At 33.9% G+C, this 19,308-nt stretch overlaps 1 protein-coding gene across 1 annotated transcript in view; it reads right to left on the bottom strand.

The window, feature by feature from the left end:
* The window catches only part of LRP1B (LDL receptor related protein 1B), a 1,901,444-nt gene that overhangs the window by 162,936 nt on the left and 1,719,200 nt on the right, over positions 1–19,308 (bottom strand). The window lies entirely within an intron of this gene.

Here is a 19,308-nt window from a genome sequence, read left to right as displayed (position 1 = left end):
AAGATCTTATTGGAATGGGGAGAAAATAAAGGAGGATCAAGGTGCAAAGAGAAGCTAACAGGAAAAAACAATGAAAGGATGGGAGGAAGGACAGGAACAACGAAGAAGGAAGATGGAGGAATAAGAAAGCGGAATTAAATTTTGTGAAAGTAAAGAAGAAACTGTCTTACTCTATTCAAACTGAAGAATGCTTAAAAGATTTGTGAAGAAGACTGGGCTTTGTAGGTCTATGAATTAACTAAATTTATCAACCACTATATAAATTTGTTTTATAGAATAGTTAAATCTGTTGAGGGTAAAAACGGATACACAGAATACTATTATTACTTTGTTCTTTTTAAACTCTAATGAATAGACTGGATAACTCAGCAACAGTAAGCCAAATTTTTTATTTGATATAATAAAAACCAATTTTATACAAGATTTCTAGGAGTTCCTATCATGGCTCAGTGGTTAATGAACCAGACTAGTAACCATGAGGATGTGGGTTCAATCCCTGGCCTTGCTCAGTGGGTTAAGGAACCAGTGTTCCTGTGAGCTGTGGTGTAAGTCGCAGACATGGATCAGATCCCGCACTTTTGTGACTGTGGCTGTGGCTGGCAGCTATAGCTCTGATTCAACACCTAGCCTGGGAACCTCCATATGCCTCTGGGGCAGCCCTAAAAAGACAAAAGACAAAAAAAAAAGAAAAAAGAAAAAAAGATTTCTATATACATATGAGAAAACACTGTACTGAATTCATTATTTTAATGGCAACTTTTAAAAGTTTCTGTTAACAGTAAACTGACACCTTAATTACGAACGCATTCTTTGTTATACAAATTTCATTCCTTATAGGTGCTGAAACTAACTAGGATGGAAATTGTGCATTAAGAAAATTTAAACAATTTAGATGATACATTTTGAAAAATATATTCTCCGGTATTATTGTGTAGAATACATTCAGATTGTTATTTGCACATGGTGAAGTTCCAGTCTGGGGGGAAAATACTGTAAGTAATCTTACATACATTCAAGGTGCAGAAATAGCCTTGAGAACTTATGTGATTTCCTCAAGTCACATGGCTAGTTAATGACAAAACTGTAGTTAGGTGCAGGCTCTCTGACCGTGAAAGTTGAAATGATGGTAAGGAAATCTGTTTTTTCCTAAGCCAGGCAGTCTTGAGTTCAAATCATGTTTACAAATTCAATAGCTTGACCAAGACATTGACCTTAGCTTTCTGGCCCACTGTTTCCTCATCTATTAAATGGGAATAATAATAATAATAATCAGAATAATAATAATAATAATACCAATTCCATGTAATTTATTAGACAGAGTATTAGAAGTCCTAGCCACAGCAATCAGACAAACACAAGAAATAAAAGGCATCCAAATAGGAAAAGAAGAGGTAAAAGTCTCATTGTATGCAGATGACATGATACTATACATAGAAAACTCCAAGGATTCAACCCAAAAACTACTTGAACTGACCAACAAATTCAGCAAAGTAACATTAACATTCAGAAATCAGTCTCATTTCTGTATACTAACAATGAAATGTTAGAAAAGGAATACAAAAATACAATATCCTTTAAACCTGCACCCCAAAAAATCAAATACCTGGGTATACACCTGATCAAAGAGGTGAAAGACTTATATGCTGAGAACTATAATACATTAATCAAGGAAATTAAAGAGAATTCAAAGAAATGGAAAGATATTCTATGCCCCTGGGTTGGAAAAATTAATATTGTAAAAATGACCACACTACCCAAAGCAGTCTACAGATTCAAAGCAATCCCTATCAAATGAACCATGACATTTTTCACAGAACTAGAACAAACAATCCAAAAATGTATATGGAACCACAGAAGACCCAGAATTGCCAAAGCAATTCTGAGGAACAAAAACCAAGCGTTACTCTCCCAGACTTCAGGCAATATGAAAAAGCCACAGTCATCAAGCCACAGTCATCAAGACATAGTCATTGTGGTACTGGTACCAAAACAGACAGACAGACCAATGGAACAGAATAGAGAACCTAGAAATAAACCCAGACACCTATGGTCAATTAATCTTTGACAAAGGAGGCAAGAACATAAAATGGGAGAAAGAAAGTCTATTCAGCAAGTATTGCTGGGAAACTTGGAGAGCTGCATGAAAATCAGTGAAATTAGAACACACCTTCACACCATGCACAACAATAAACTCAAAGTGGCTGAAAGACTTAAATAGAAGACAAGACACCATCCAATTCCTGGATGAGAACACAGGCAAAATATTCTCTGACATGAACCTCACAAATATTTTCTTAGGTCAGTCTCCCAAAGCAACAGAAATAAAAGCAAAAATAAACCAATGGGACCTAACCACATTGACAAGCTTTTGCACAGCAAAAGAAACCATAAAAACAACTAAAAGACAACTTACAGAACGGGAGAAAATAGTTTCAAATGATGCAACTGACAAGGGCTTAATCTCTAAATTGTACAAACAATTTATACAATTCAACAGCAAAAAAGCCAACAACCTCAGTTGAAAAATGGGCAAAAGACCTGAATAGACATTTCTCCAAGGAAGATATATAGATGGCCAACAAGCACTCGAAACAATGCTCAACATCCCTGATTATTAGAGAAATGCAAATCAAAACTCCCATGAGATACCACCTCACACCAGTCAGAATGCCCATCATTAAGAAGTCCCCAAACAACAAATGCTGGAGAGGGTGTGGAGAAAAGGGACCTCCTGCACTGTTGGTGGGAATGTAAACTGGTACAACCACTATGGAGAACATTAGGTTGGTACCTGAGAAAACGATACATAGAAGTAACATACGACCCAGCAATCCCACTCTTGGGCATATATCTGGACAAAACTTTCCTTAAAGGACACATGCACCTGCATGTTCACTGCAGCGCTATTCACAATAGCCAAGACATGGATCTACCCAAATGTCCATTGACAGATGATTGGATTAGGAAGATGTGGTGTATATGTACACATTGGAATACTACTCAGCCATAAAAAAGAACAAAATCATGCCATTTGCAGCAACATGGATGGAACTAGAGTCTCTCATACTGAGTGATGTAAGTTAGAAAAAGACAAATACCATATGATATCACTTATATCTGGAATCTAATATAGGGCGCAAATGAACCTTTCCACAGAAAGGAAAATCATGGACTTGGAGAATAGACTTGTGGTTGCCAAGGGGGAAGGGGAGGGAGTGGGATGGACTGGGAGCTTGGTGTTAATAGATGCATACTATTGCCTTCAGGATGGATTAGCAATGGGATCCTACTGTGTAGCACTGGGAACTCTGTCTAGTCACTTATGATGGAACATGTAATGTGAGAAAAAAGAATGTATACATGTATGGGTAATTGAGTCACCATGTTGTACAGGAGAAAAAAAATAATAAAAGGTTAAAAATATTTTCTCTAAGGATTATAAGAAGGTGACTGACACATTTTAGTGCCTCAGCAAAATTTAATTATCTCATTCTCTCTTCCTGTTGTCCCAGTATCTAATTTTCTCTCATTTCTGATAATGGCCAGAAATGAATCCTACAAGTCAATTTAAGACTATATGATAAATATACATACCTGATAAATATACATACCAGAATATAGGCAGAGTGTATGGGGGTACAATAAGAATAAATTCAAGAAAACTCAAGTATCATTATCTTACAAATCTCTGTTGTTAGTTTTTGGTTACCTTTCATTATCCTCAGTAGCCAAATCCTCATTGTACTTTAGCTCAAATCTTTTTTAAAGACCTTCCTCCAGTACTGCCCCTCCACTAAGCTCCAAGATCCAATGACAAAAGAAAAGGAAAACAATGGACCTCAAAAAAAGGCAAATGTCTTATTAGGTTCCTTCATAGTTCAGTGTATTTTCTCCAAGAATGATTTTCAGTGGAAATCCTTCACAAAATCCATCAAAGAAAAATGAATTCTCAAAGTTTATCAATTACATCAATTATAGTCAATATTTGAGTCAGTTTACAATGTTCTAGACTTAAAATGGTTTTATACAGATCCCTCTCTTTGGACACTACCAAATGGGCTTTTGTTCATTTGAAATATATATATATATATATACATATATATATGTAAATAATTAAGACAGATTATGGAAAATATGTATCCAAATTCAGGTAGAAATACCAAACCTAATCTAAATATATTAGATGAAAACATAATATACTTCTTCATATTTCTAAGTTAGGATGAATGCTCTATTGACTCAGTGTCAGAAAAAATATTTGCTTTTAGGAAAAGATAAAATTTTACTTACAGAGACCCATGTCAGATATAATATAAATCATTTTAAGAATGTTATCTAACTTAATTGTTTGAATTATTTTATGATAGATATTATATATTATATATGATAGGTATTATATATTAAATATGTGATAGATATTTTTCATTTTACATAATGGTTCGCACCATTAATATTATTACAGGGGCAATAAACCATGAGGCCAAATTATTTACCTTTTTTTTTTTTTGGTCTTTTTGCCTTTTCTAGGGCTGCACCCATGGACTATGGAGACTCCCAGGCCAGGAATCCAATCAGAGCTATAGCCACTGGCCCACACCACAGCCACAGCAATGCCAGATCCAAGCTGCATCTGTGACCTACACCACAGCTCATGGCAACCCACTGAGTGAGGCCAGGGATTGAACCCACAACCTCATGGTTCCTAGTCAGATTCATCAACCACTGAGCCACGACGAGAACTCCTATTTACTGATCTTTACATTCAGTCATACTACTAGTTTGATATCTATGTATTCAGTCATATGAGTATTCTGAAAGCTTCTCATTATTTTAGGTTCTGTGACTTTAATCAGATGATTTTCAAAAGCATTTATGAAGCATACGTATGATACAGAACAATGGCAGAATATTTAAAGTCTTGAAAATATCTTACATCTTAACAGAGTACATTTAACAGAATATTAGGAGCAGTGAGGGTTTTTTTAATATACTCTATAAACTAAAAAGCATTATAATAAAAATGAGTTTTAAAAGAAGCCCTAAAGATGTTACAGGCAGGCAATACAGAAATGGTAGATTGGTTGCATTATTTTAGCTTTTAAGAAAGAGAAATATGATATGCTTATACACACAAACAGAAAAACACAATTCTATAACATTGGACCTAAAATATTGGGCTGACATCCCCAAGATTATATTTGGAGGCCTATGAAAAAAGTAAAGCCCTCTTAATCCCTTATCTTCAGCCTTAAATTCTTTATATACTCCAGATACATTAACATTGTTTTCCCTTTCTCTGCCAGTGTTTTAAGAATGTTTGCTTTAAAGAAAATCCCCTCAGAGACAGATCTGAACTGAGGTTTCTGATAGGAAATCTGTCACTGTGAAACTGCTAAAATGCAGCACTCATCTAGGAAGGCATTAGCTGAACAATTTTACCTTTCCCTGGCTTACATATGGCTAGAGTCAAAGTATTAATTTTTACTCTAAACTAAAAGCATCTAAATAAGAAGATGTGCCATTTTAAAATTAAATTGCATATACCATTAAGAAATAGTTTTGGAAATTCCCGTCGTGGCGCAGTGGTTAACAAACGAATCCGACTAGGAACCATGAGGTTGCGGGTTCCGTCCCTGCCCTTGCTTAGTGGGTTAACAATCTCTGGTGTAGGTTGCAGACGCAGCTCGGATCCCGTGTTGCTGTGGCTCTGGCATAGGCCTATGGCTACAGCTCCGATTTGACCCCTAGCCTGGGAACCTCCATATGCAGCGGGAGCGGCCCAAGAAATAGTAAAAAGACAAAAAAAAAATCATCTCCACCTCAGTAGGAGATCTTGGTACATAATGAAGTTAATTCTTTTCAGAAAGTTTGCAAAGCTGTTGTCTCTTTTGATCAAAAATGAATTCTATATCTAATGCAATTTAAAATCTAGTTAGTTTTTTTTTTAATCCTTTAGAAAGTTATCTCATACTTTTCCTGAAGTGCTTTCCAATGACTGTCTTTCTTGTATTATTAACTGGAGAAAGCAACATCATTTCTGTATCCAAAGCTTGGACATCATTCAGATTTGATCAGTTTAAATAACAATATTTTCAGAATATCAACTGCATGTAGCAGTGTCAGGTCTAATAAAAATGTGCCCTGGGTGTTAATGCCTATATGGAGAAGGGATGGATTCTCACCAAAGAGCAAAAGCAGGGGTGCTTCCATTTTTCACTTAATACAGTTTCTCTGCTTTCCTTCTTAAAGTCTGGACTGGACCTTGCTCAGAAGCTGAGATCTGCCTATGCCCACATTTCCCCATATTCTGGCCCCTACCCCCTTGCAACTCTTTTGTCTTTCACACATTCTCTTTTAGTCTTTAAGGGATTGAGGCAGCAGCATCACTGAGAAGATAAATTACTATAGTGGGCCTTGGGCCAGTTATAACAGTTGCAAATTCAGGTTTGAATGGTAGCCTTTCTCCACAGACACTGATACTGATTCACTGGCCCTGAACAGCCCATTGGCTCCAATATGACATATGTCACAGGGTTGATTTTGTCTCCTTTTGTATAGAGAACCACCACTGTTAGTACTCATATTAGTACCTTACTCAAATAGACAAATCTCCAGATTTTGAAATAAATCATCTCATCGGACCTTATCTATAGACCAAATGCATATAAAATATAGATATGCTTAACAATCCAAAGGTATTTTACATCACTACTACTCAGAGAGATATTTCTGGGCACTAAATATAGCCCAAAAGACAATATAGGATGACCATCCTCAAAAATAAAGTGAAAGAAGAAAATATCCATGTTAGTGGTGATGTAGCTTTACCTGCAAGCTTTATAAATTAGCCTGAATACAGAATCATGATTGGCATATTCTTAGAAAAGTTATCACCCTGGAAAATCTATTATAAGTGCTATAGTCAGCTCATCTATACTTTCTAAATATTTCTAAAAATCCCTTTAAAAACTATCTGCTTATCTATCTAAATTCCAACAAAAATATAAGAATTGAAAATACCTGCTCTCCAAGCACCTCTACCTGAAAAATAAAATGTTCACTTCTTGTAGACCAAAAAACTGGCAAGATATTATCAAGTTCTATTAGAATAAAGTTACACTATGTTAAGAATTTTGTCCCTATTTTAGAATTTATTTAATGTCTCTATGTTGTTCCAAAATCATTCCCTGTGACAACTTCTCCATATATGTGATAGTATTATTTAGGCCTAGCAGGTGATAAAGACCTGGAGAAATAAAATCTGATTAAAAGAATAGATTATGACTTAATGGCTAGGACATTTGGATAGAAATATCAAAAGAGGGCAAATAAAGCAAAACACTGAAAGTTTATCAAAGTTGTCCTTTATATAAAGAAAAAAATGCCAGATTTTTTTATTAGAGTAATAGGCACCAGATTACCCTCTATCTCAAACCACCAAATGCAGATATATGTATTTATCATACATGAAACAATAGTTATAAAGACATTAAACATCAGAGAACAAAGTACAGTGATTTCTGAGAGATAAGAAACAAATGAGGTAAGCCCTAACAATATTGGGTCTTATTGTCTTGGGAGAATTTCCAGGCTACAAGATGAGAAAGGGAAACTTAGGGAAAATCCAGTGCTCCATGAGTTGACAAGACTGAAGTGAGAATTCAAGGAGACCCCACAGTTCTCAGGACAGTGATGGAGAAGAGAACTTCACAGAATGTGAACCTCAGAGATGTGCAGAGAATTGCATCTTATAAGAACTTGCAAAATTGAGTACCATAAAAAGAAACAATCCAATAGAAACAGGAAAATTATTTTAATACAACATTCACCAAGGAAAATACACAAACCACAAATAAACATTTGAAATAATATCTAATATCATTAGCAATTAATGAAATGCAAATTAAAACTGCAATGAGATAACACTATGTATCTATTGGAATGACTAAAAGTTAATAGTATCAAGTATTGACAAGGATGTGGAGAAACTGGAATTCTACAATACTGCCAGTGGGAATGTAAAACAGTACTGCCACTTTGGAAAAGAGTTTGATATTTTCTTTTCTTGTTTTTTTCTTTTTTTGTCTTTTTAGGGCTGCACCTGAGGCATATGGAGGTTCCCAGGCTGGGGGTCTAATCGGAGCTGCAGCTGTCAGCCTATGCCACAGCCACAGCAAGATCCAAGCTGTGTCTGTGACCTACACCACAGCTCACAGCAATGCCAGATCCTTAACCTACTGAGTGAGGCCAGTGATTGAAACCGCATCCTCATGGATACTAGTCAGGTTTGTTGACCACTGAGCCACAACGGGAACTCCTGATATTTTCTTAAAACATTAAGTAGACACATATCATTGACTTAGTCTTCTATCTCTAGAGAAAAGAAATCATGTGTTCATACAAAGACTGACATATAAATGTTCATAGTCGCTTGATTTGCAATAGTCTAAAACTTGAATCAGAGGATTGAGAGGTACAAATTATTACACATAAAATAAGCTCTAAGAATATATTATACAACTCAAGGAATATATAGCAAATATTTTACAATAAGTTTAAATAAAAGATAACCTTTAAAATTGTGAATCACTATATAGTACACCTATAACTTATATAATACTATAGATCAACTCTGTTTCAATGAAAAAAAAATCCATTGAATCTATTTAAATTGATAAAATAGTGTGGTATATTCATACAATAGAATTCTTCACAGAAATATAAAGGAGTGAACATTCAATACAACCATCAACATGCAGAATCTCAACATAATTAACCTGAGTGAAATAAGCCATACAAAATTAGTATATACTATGACTAATTTTATCTAAACGAACACAAATCTACAGTAAATGAGAGCAGATAAGTGGATGTGGAGGCAGGGGTGCAGGAAGTGGTATGAAGGAGAGGTATTGCAAAGGGAAACAAATTTCTAGGAGTGATAAATATGCTCATTATCTTGATTGTGGTGATGATTTAAAAACCTGTCTAACCTGTTAAAACATCAAATTGTACATTTTAAATACATGCAGTTTATTGTATACCAATTATACTTCAATAAAGCTGTTAAATAAACAGGACTCACAGAGAGGTGCAGTATATATTCATAATTTTGATTCTAAGATTTCCTGGACAGCGTATAATACATTCGCCAAGATTTATACAAGGCGCATGCTCTTTAACGTTTATTATTACACTGAGCCCTATTCTCTTCAGTCCCGAACTCTTTGTTTATTAACTCTATGTTTTATTTTTCTCTCTCTTCTGACAAGAAATACAATATTTCACAAAACCATTTTATTGTGTGATAAAATTTTACAGTATTTAAGTCTTTCATTTGTTTCCTTCTGTCTCCATTACAGAAGATGTAACTGTTTTAGTCTGTATCAACACTAAGTATTTAGCAACAGTGCTAATAAAAGGGACAGAAAAAAATATTTTTGAGGACCTGTTATGTACTTACATATCTAACAGATACTTTCATTTCTTTTAACCCTCTCATCAGCTTTCTAAGGACAAATACATTTTATCTGTTACAAATGAGGAAATATCAGAGACCTGAAGAAATCTACAACTTAACAAATGTCGAAATCAGGACTAGAGCTCTGTTCCTAGTAATGCCAGAGCCTGGGGGCTTTTTTCATGAATTTGCCCTACTGTTCTCCTGTGGCACAATTTTTTCCTGTGGAAAGGGAGGCACATCTCATTGTACAATCTGACAAAGCATGTCAGTGATTCTATATATTGAAACCTCCTTACAATTTTAGTCTATTTTGTATACTAATCAAGCCCAAACTATTGAATTGATCAGGAGGAAAAGCAGTTCTAACACAAATATGAAATAAAACACACATAAACTCAAAGAAAACTAGAATCTCAAAGTTACAATTTGGAGAAGAAAGGTATTATAATTGGCTGAATCAAATAAAGTCTGTATTTTAAAAATTTCCTTCCTTCACTCATCCCTCAAATACTTATCTGTGCCAGATTATGTACTAGGTACTGGATATATTTGTGGATAGAAGATATATGGATCCAATTTTCTTGGAATGTATAATTTCGCACAGGAGACAGTAGATGTTAAAATCTTTAAAAATGGAACAACATAGAAGCAGTTCACAAATAGATGACAATGAAAATCTGATAGGATGTATGTGAAATCTCTAAAATTGACAATTCATAGAAGTTCATCACAGATCAACAGTGTGAATGCTGTGGTTGTATTTGCCTTTAATCAAACACTATGTTAAAATATAAAAGTGAGCATAACAGCGATGGAGAACAAGAGAGACTCTGCACATTATTTAAATAAAAATACTGCATTCAGTTTCACAGATCATAACAAAGCATAGGACTTGGGACAGTTTCAGGAGAGATACACAGCTTATTAACAGAGTAGAAAATAGAACCCAAGTAGAGAGATTAAAGAAAATGAAATTATTTGTCCTGGAGAAGTATGTAAAAAATTTAATTTGAGAGTCCTTAAACAAGGGACTGTAACACAAAGAATAGTGTTAGGTTATTCAATATTTCCACTGGAAATATTTTAAAAGGGAAAAAAAAAAAAACAGGCTTCATTTGTAGTATAAGAATTTTATCTAGACAAAAAGAAGTATTTTTGTTTGTTTGTTTGTTTGTTTAGATTAGGGCTGGTAGATGTGGCCCTATTAAAGTAGGTTAAGACTGGATGACCTATAATGGTCCTTTTCCTTTGAAGATTCTGTGAGCATCATAACAATATATGTAATCTAGATGAAACTGAGTGGACTTGACATTTTCAGCTCCATCCTTTATTGTGGTTTAGAAATGCATTCTGTGTTAATTCAGCAACACGGTTAGTGAACAGTTTGCATCTGTCAGTAAGATGCTGAAAATTACTAAGTCATGGCATTGAGCCAAAAATATGAAACTGGATGAATAATTTTATACTATAAAGAAGTAGTAAATTCCAGCTGTGAAAACTAAATAGCATGAAAAAAGCTCTGGAATTGAAGATTGGAACTGCCAACCCCCCTTACCCCACACCCAATACTTCTTGAATAATAGTCATATCTTTAGTCAATAGAATCATATGTAATTATTTCTGTCTTAACTGTTCCAACTTAGAGATTTTAGCATGTTCCTTTCTTGCATTTGTTTTAATACTTCAAATACAGCATTTAGTGCCAAAATTTAACTGTATCCTCCAAAAAAGAATCTGGATAATTCATGCCCAGTGGTTAATTATCAAATTTTATAAAACAGGAAAAATAAAAAAAGTGCTTTATTATATTAAAGCTTTCCAAAAAAATGGAACAAAGCACAGTATCAAGAACCTTCACTTCTGCATAATAAAAATTTTTTACTGTATACTAAGAGTAATGTTAGCATAGCAAATACTCTCTTCTCAATAGTCACTTATAATATCATCTATTTAATAGTAATTTATTCATCCAAAATTTAATGGTAATTCTAAAATTCATTTTATTTATTAATTGATCCTCTGTATTATTTATACTTTATTTATGTTAGGAGAAACTTCTGAATGATAATATAATGAAGATACAATTAAAAACACTGTTACTGTTCCTTAAATGACTAGCATAATGTATAGAGTTAAACTCTGAGGAATATCTCCATTTCCTGAAAATAGTCTTCAAACATACTTACATAAAATACATATATTTATACATATTCACCGGAAAGCTTCCAGAAGAAAAAAATTCATGATCTAAAAAATAAAACTATATTATACATGTTCATTCATTCAGATAATCAAGAGGAGGACAGCATTATCAAATGCATGCCCTACATGACAAGCTGTAGATCAGGTACCAGACAGTTCAAACAGTGTATGAGCAGGGAGTTAGATAGCATAAGAGACTGATTGATAAGAAAGTTATCCCTTGTTCAATTCTCATTTTTTTCTAGTTGCTTCATTACGAAAAGTTTAGTAATGGAAAGGTAGGGCCTCTCTCCACACTTGCTAATCTCCCTTTTTAACAAAGAGAGAGCTAGATTTTGATAGACTCTCTCTAGTGTAAAAATAGTATTTAATGACATTGTTTGCTTTAACTGTACTTAATCTGATTATTACCTTTATAGCAAGCACTATATTTCCTTTTGGGGTCATGTCCAGTGGCCTGTCTTTGCAGAGGTAGGGTTTTAATTACTGACTGTGTTTAGAATTTCCATTGCAAAATGGGATAATAAAAAGCAGTTTGATTTTGGTTCATAACTGATTTCAAACTATCTGTAGACTAGGCACCCCTTTATTGCTACACTACTCCTATTTACTATTAGTAACAATAAATTAATTTTTAAAAACTATTTAAGTATGTATTTTTCTTGATGACATTTATCCATTCCTATTCATCTGGTGTCATTTGTATCTGATGCTTAATTCCCTGCCTATTGCAAATTTAAGCCAGGTCAAGAAAGCTCTATTGAGAACTGGTTAAGTGTTTGGGGCTGGAGAAATGGTCTGTGGATTCAAATTCTGCTTATTATTTTCTACCCAGGTAACCCTGGGAAAACTACTGATAGTCTCTGAGCCTTATATTCTTACCTATAAAATAGGAATAATGATAATTAACCTTTCTCACATAACATCCTCTCTCATAGAACTATGTGTATGTTATATTATTTTTTTTTTATTTTTAGAGGATCAAATATACTTGGCCAAGGATGAGGGGAGCTGTATAACAAGGATGAAGTCTTTCAAACAAAAATAACCAAAAAATGTTAAATTTGTGACACAATGTCTTTTTTAAAAAATATTAGCTACATCAACACAGTTCTTATTAAAACAAATATAGTTTCCCTACAAACTCAACTATAAGCCTCACTGGCAAAAAGTTATTTTACTTTTGCTTTTACTACAGATCAATCTAGAGTCTGGAAAATTTGACAGGTATCTGACTTATTGTATGGGCTGCTTTTCAGTTTTGTGCAATACAATTTAAATCTTACAGTTTCCTCTTATTATTAAGAGGGAAAAATAAAATAACATCACCAAATAATTACACATTCTTTAGGAAGAGAGACAATCAGTGCATAAAATATCCTGAAGATAAAGTTATAAAAAGACTATATGTGTTCCACTTAGATTATTTAATCATTCACATGTAGTTCATTCATTTATTTACATAAAAGCTAGAAGACAATTTCCTGGCCTCATTCCTATAGACAGCTTCTTCTTCAAGGCCTCTATTGGGACAAAAGTTTTGGTTTTGGAGAGACACCAAGTTTCTAGGACAAACATTTGGTATCAAGTGTTGTATAACACAGTCAACAAAACTCAGGAGTTGACTGATTCCATGACATTAAAAGTGGGAGGTGGCTAGAAAGATAAGCATGAGGCACCATTCCTGGCTCCTGACAAGACCTGGAGATTTGTGGAATCATGTGTCTTCATGAAGATCTCAGGTCAAGAGGTTTCATGCATCAGCAGAAACTGAAGATCAGGTCACAGCTCACCAATAATGGAGTCATGGAAACAAACAAGCCAAGCCTTACACTCAGGCAATGAGTGGTGATACCAACACTCCACAGCACACGTTAGTTTCTACAGATCAGACCAATCAGGTAGCAGAGACCAAAAGGTGTCTCAGAGAATATGCAGATTAAAGGCTCTTTCTCCTCCCCACCTGCTAATGTAAACATATAAAATCCAACCCCTCCAAATAATTCAAATAATTGAGATACCCTGATGTCACAGGTTAAAAAATTTTAAATCTGTCTCCCAGCAGCCTCCCTCAACAATAACCCCTGCTCAACAAAAGCCATAGCCACTTAGCAAGGTAGAGACACTTGAGGATATTCAGATCATTTGTTACTAATCAGCTATAGTTCATATATTTGTAACCTATGTTTAAATTCAGGAAACACTAATTAAAAATAGTAACAGATGTCTCAACTAAATATATGTAAGTATGCACCTCTTTCCAAGATATAGAATTTAGCACCTCATTCTTTCCTGAATATATGACCAAAAATCTTTTCTTGATTATCTTGAAATCATGGCATTAATATTTATTAAATACTATTCTAAGTGAAAATTAATAAAATTTTTGAAATAACTATATTCACAAATAACTAAATTCAAATAATATGAATTACTTTACTATAGTTAATCATCAGTATCAGAGCTCCCCTCTTCAGGCTCATTCCACGCCCTCTATCCTAAGTATAATACTTAGCCTAATATTAACTGTAGTAACTCTACAGATTAACTACAGATTCCTACCTCTACATGTTGTCACATCTGCTTTTAACAAATTTTCATGCAAGTAACATCTAGAGCACCTGAGCAGAGAACTGAGACTTCATGGTTTCTCTAGCACAGATTGAATGAACTATTTTGTATTTTATTTGCTAACAAACATGCAGTAATTGAAACTGTAGAAATAAACCTTAGTATGGAAATATGTTATTCACATTAATACAATGGACTACTACAAAATCTTAAGCCTCAAACTAATATAAAAATATAATACTATTTACGTAAACTTTTAAAATACTAGAAACTATTAGGTATATGTTAAAAATTGCATACTAATACAGTATATTTTTAAAAAAATACATGTGAATGATATATAACCACTTCAGGGGACGAAGGGAAGGGGCAAGAATAGAGGTGGGATATAGTTGTTATTGTATGGATTTGGATGTTTTAAGAGATATCTTAGGCCAAATGTTATAATCTATTAAAAATGTTACATGGTAATTACTATATAACTTTCTGCATGAGTCTGTTTGAAATATTTTATAATTTAATATGTACTTGCTTGAACTTAAAAAAATACTGTTTTCTTACATTCTCATGGTTTGAGCACTAGATTTAAATTTCCTTATCAGGAGTTCCTGTTGTGGTGCAGCAGAAATGAATCTGACCAGGAACCATGAGGTTGTGGGTTCCATTCCTGGCCTCACTCAGTGGGTTAAGGATCTGACATTGTTGTGAGCTGTGGCGTAGATCACAGATGTGGCTCGGATCTGGCATTACTCTGGCTGTGGCATAGGCTAGCAGCTGTAGCTCCAATTAGACCCTAACCTGGGAACTTCCACATGCCACGGGTGCAGCCCTAAAAAAGTAAAAAAAAAAAAAAAATTCTCATCATACATTTAAGAGAAAATACAAGCAAGCATTGATGTCTTCTGTCTTTTGGTTTGAGTATGTTCAGTGTCATGCTTGATATCCAGGCTGTGGGAAATACAAAGCTATGGTAGGAAGATGAAGTTCCTCTCACAAGCCCCAGCTAGTGTGATTATGCAGAATGCATTAAGTAAAAATAATTAGCTAAGCAGCAGTTTGGTTACAAATCAAGACTGCTCAGAAACAGCAAATGACTATGAACTGATGTGAAAGAAAGACTCCTTTTGTTAACACAGAACTCTAGGTGAGGTAAAGGATGCAGGAGAAGAAAGCAGGACACCAGATCATAGGGAGGATCAGCGTGGCAGAATAGCTCATTCTAGAGAGTGGAGCTATGAGTGCAGAATTGACCAGGAAAGCCCAGGCAGAACACTGATGAAAAGAATGTTTCATAGGGATCTAGGCTACCAAGAATCTAAACTATAAACCTGGGAGAAAGAACATATGGAGAGACATATTCCGATACCATCTTAAAAGAGTCAAATTTTAGACAAGTTTAAATTCTGATTACAAAGCAGAAGTATGAATCTAGTACAGATCTGTCAAATTCCTAAATCCACATTTCATTCCTAAAATAGAAAACAGGAGGCAGAAGCAAGCTTACAACTGAGATTCTGAATCAAAATCCCAGAGCTGCCACAATTGAAGTATTCTACTTGCAGTCAGGCATTCAAAAGTGGTATTGGCCCAATACTATATTAACATATACAGATGGCTATATATAAAATAGATAACTAATATGGACCTACTGTATAGCACAGGGAACTCTACTCACTATTTTGTAATACCTTATAAGAAAAAAGAATCTGGAAAAGAATATGTGTGCATGTGTGCGTGTGTGTGTGTGTATACACATATGTGTATATATATATATTACTTTGCTATATATCTGAAAATAACACATTATAAGAATATATACTCCAATAAAATTTAAAAAAATTACTGAAACAGCTTTCCAAGAGTAACAACATTCATCTAGTAAAAATGAGTATATGTACATTTTTATATACATATTTTATTTTTACAGCCACACCTGCAACATATGGAAGTTCTCAGGCTAGGGGTCGAATCAGAGCTGCAGCTACAGGCCTACACCACAGCCACAACAGCGCCAGATCTGAGCTGCATCTGCAACCTACACTGCAGCTCTTGGCAATGTTGGATCCTTTACCCACTGAGTGAGTCAGGGATAGAACCCACATCTTTATGGAGACTATGTTGAGTTCTTGACCCACTGAACCACAAAAGAAACTCCCTCCATTTTTAAAAGCTTGTTTTTCTTTGGGCATAGGTAAGAAAAGAATAAAAAATTTCAGGCAAAAGAAGTAATTTTACGATAACTATTACCAACACATAAAATAATGCTACAACGACAATCCTCCCTTGGTAACCACAGGTGTTGGTTCCAGAATCCTCATGGATACCATGATCCATGAATTCTCAAGTCCTTTATGTAAAATGGCTGAATTCAGTTGGCCCTTCACATCTGCTGATGTGGAACCTGCAGATAAAACTGTGCCACTTTATCTTGCTGTGAATGTAAGGTAGCATAGATTTACATAAATCCTTACTCAGAAATAGAATTAAAAGGTGTTTTAAAAACACTTTTGAGTTTAGATCCAAATGTACCAAGTTAGCTTTAATGGACTCAAATTTAACCATCTCAAAAACTAGGTATAGTATGATGGGAAATTATGTAGCTAATTTTTAAATTAAAAAATCTCACCATGACTAGATTATTGAACAAAGAATCCTAAACTATATTTAGTCTTCATTTGTTCAAAGTGGTTTCAAAGCCTCCTTATGCTAATCTAGAAATAATTAACATATAATTTTTATACATAGTGAATACTCAAATTTGCAAGTATTCATAAGGTCTCAAAAGTTACACTGGGCTCAATTCAATAAACACATGGTATTCTGATAAATATAAAAATTACATAATTAAAAAATATTTACACATCCTGTTTATTTATCTCCCCACATTACATGTGTATTTTGTTTATATTAAGTTGCTGTGCTCTGTTCTGTTAGGCTTTCCCATAATGTCTCTGTCTCTTTCTCCCTTGTGTACCTGCTTTTACATTAATTTTACTTACATAATTAAAAGCAAAACAAAGCAAACTGTTTAATTTAGGTCAAGGCAAAACAAACTACAATGCTGGAGCTTTAGAACTGACAGAAGTCAATTAGATATAAAGCTATAGATTAGTATAAATATTGGTGTTGAGAAATAAGATGTAAGGGCTAGATGAACTCTTAAGCTTAAAAGAGAGTCTCCCCTTAAACTGAGGACTGAGCTAAGAAAGTACAGAAAGCAATAAAAAAAATGGAGGGATAGGGAACTTGGGGTTAACAGATGCAAACTATTGCTCTTGGAATGGATTTACAATGAGATCCTACTGTGTAGCATTGAGAACTATCTAGATACTTACATTGCAACACAACAATGGGAGGAAAAAGTGTGTATACATGTATGTGTAACTTGGTCCCCATGCTGTACAGTGGAAAAATAAAAAAATAAAAAAATTTAAAAAATAAATTAAAAAAGTAAAATAAAATAAATGGGTTGCAAATGGAGGTCTTGCAACAAAGAATAGGCCTGTCATCAACATTATTTCACACATGTCTATGCGATATCTTGCTAGGTCACTTGACATGAGAAATGGTGAAACACATTCCCTTTTCTAGGCAGGCCCATTCTCATCCACAAAGAAACATGTAACTCGGATTCAAACTATGGCCTTAGCATGATAGGGTTAATCTTTAAGGAATGTTTCTTTCCCACTCATTAAAACATTAAAAGAGGAACCATCCTGCAAAGGTATTACTAGAATAATATATTAAAAAATACATGGAATGTTTATATTTATTGAAGACAAAAGAATAAGGAAGGAGGAAGTCTTTTAGCATTTTCAAAAATTAGGTTTGATAAATACCATGCTAAAATATAATGTAGAAGTTTCTTTAAATTACATATGCCCACAATAAAATTTTATAGTGGGCTAAAGACAAATCAGATGGTCATATTCCTTCATCTTTCCCCTTTTTTCTATATGTATGTATGTGTTTGTATACTGGTTTAGAACCCACAGCAATAATTGTGGCTTTGTTTCAGAAAACATTTAAATATTTTTTCTTTATAGAGAAATGATAAGGTAGATTTATGCTATGTTCACAGAGAAGATGCTTTGATGTCAAGTAACCCTAGATTCAAATCCTTCCCCATGCCCAATTTCACCACTTGCTAGCTATGGGATTTGGGGCAACTTACTCCTTTGGCCTCAATTTTTTCATCCATAACATAGAGATAATAAAGAGATTAAGTGAAATAATCACTGTAAGGCCTTTAACATATTTCCTTCGCCATATGGTAAACACCAAATAAATATTTTGCATTAATGTTATTATGATGATTGATAAATATGAACTTGAACAATATAATGTATCAAATTTATTAAATCACACAAAGTGAAGAGGAAGAAGAAGAACAAAATACAGAAAAAACCTTTCAGCCAATAAGTTATTCAGATAACTAATATAAGTCATTATTTCAGGTTGCTTTGGTAAAAAGGCAAAAGACAACAGGGCAAAAAACCAGTAATATAAACTAGTCTGCAAACATCATTGATAACTGTTAGGGACAAATTGGTGATAGATGTAGTTTGAGGTCTACATAATTGATTATGAAGACGGTTTCCACAAAGTGGTAAATGGTGTTTTTACAATACTATAAAGTGATAAGCCATACTAATTGCTGTCCTGAAGACACAGTCATATGGTGACAGGATTAGAAAATAAAAGCCACTTAAAGACACATTACTGCCAGTGATTATGAATATATCTCATGAGTGTTGTTCAATATAAAGGGATATCAAAGAATCTAAAGGTTTTTCATTACTTTGATTTTTCCCAGAAGCGTTGAGTAGTATGCAATCTAGTAAATGCATTTAACACAATTTTGTCTATGTTCTCCATTTCTGCCATGTTAATTAAATAATGAAAACCGTAAATAAAATAGTTGATTTTAGGTGAAAATATTAATGTTTCAGAAGTAAATGCTAACAAGAAATTGCTATCATTTATTAAAACAGAATAGATACTTTTATTATATTTTCCTATTTTTCTCACCATGTTTAAGAATGAACAACAATCATTGCATAAATGAAAAA

This window comes from Phacochoerus africanus, chromosome 3 (genome assembly GCF_016906955.1).
Source record: "Phacochoerus africanus isolate WHEZ1 chromosome 3, ROS_Pafr_v1, whole genome shotgun sequence".
Taxonomy (NCBI): domain Eukaryota; kingdom Metazoa; phylum Chordata; class Mammalia; order Artiodactyla; family Suidae; genus Phacochoerus; species Phacochoerus africanus.
This window is presented reverse-complemented; position numbering and strand designations above follow the sequence as displayed.